Source organism: Orycteropus afer, unplaced genomic scaffold (assembly GCF_000298275.1).
Source record: "Orycteropus afer afer isolate SDZICR_OR568_19922 unplaced genomic scaffold, OryAfe1.0 scaffold00167, whole genome shotgun sequence".
Classification (NCBI taxonomy): Eukaryota; Metazoa; Chordata; class Mammalia; order Tubulidentata; family Orycteropodidae; genus Orycteropus; species Orycteropus afer.
The window spans coordinates 574,355-575,350 of NW_006921754.1; the positions used below are offsets into that span (position 1 = coordinate 574,355).

Genomic DNA, 996 nt, shown 5'->3' on the forward strand with positions numbered 1-996 from the left:
CAAAATTCTACCATGCGAGTTCCAGCATTATTTCTGTCACCAAGGCCAAATTTTCCACCTACTGGTGATTCTTCTTTGTTTCCAACTTTTGCATTCCCTTCACCAGTGATAATTAATACATCCTGATTGCAAGTTCAGTCAATTTCAGACTGCATAAGTTGATAAAAATCTTCAATTTCCTCATCTTTGGCTTTGGTGGTTGGTACATAAATTTGAATAATAGTCGTATTAATGGGTCGTCCTTGTGTTGTTGTTGTTATGTGCCGTTGAGTCAGACACAACTCATAGCGACCCCTCCTGGCATTTCTGAGGCAGTATCACTATGGAAGTAAAATATCCTATCACTGACAGCATTGTGTTTCAGGACAGGTCTTGAAACATCCATTGCGATGATGAATGTCACACCATTCCTCTTTAAACTGTCATTCCCGGCATAATAGATCATATGGTTGTCTGATTCAAAAGGCCAAAACCAGTCCATTTCAGCTCACTAATGCCTAGGATATCAATCTTTATGCGTTCCATTTCATTTTTGAGAACTTCCAATTTTTCTAGATTTATAGTTCATACATTCCATATTCTGATTATTAATGGATGTTTTCCGCTGTTTCTCCTCAATTTGAGTGGTGACATGTCAGCAAATGTAGGTCTTGTCACCCTTACAGCCCTTAGACACCCTTCAAACCTGAAACTGAAACCACACCCAGAGACCATAATTCAGCCAAATAGACACATATAGTAAGAAGTAACACCCATGAGTAACATGATCCTAAGAACAATAAATCATATGAGACCAAATATGTGACATTTGCACAAAAACTAAGCCCAGAAGGTAGGAAGGGACAATAAATATGTACAAATGGAAACAGAGACCCCCAAGGAGGAAGTGGGAAGAATACTGTTACACTGAAGGGACTGCAAGTAATGTCATGAAAACAAAACAAAATGTGTATAAATTGTTGAATGGGAAATTTGCTCTGTAAAATTTCACCCAAA

At 38.1% G+C, this 996-nt stretch overlaps 1 protein-coding gene across 1 annotated transcript in view; it reads left to right on the forward strand.

Moving 5' to 3' along the window:
• Positions 1–996, forward strand: part of NKAIN2 (sodium/potassium transporting ATPase interacting 2) — a 258,790-nt gene that overhangs the window by 23,187 nt on the left and 234,607 nt on the right. The gene's annotated exons all lie outside the window — the stretch shown is intronic.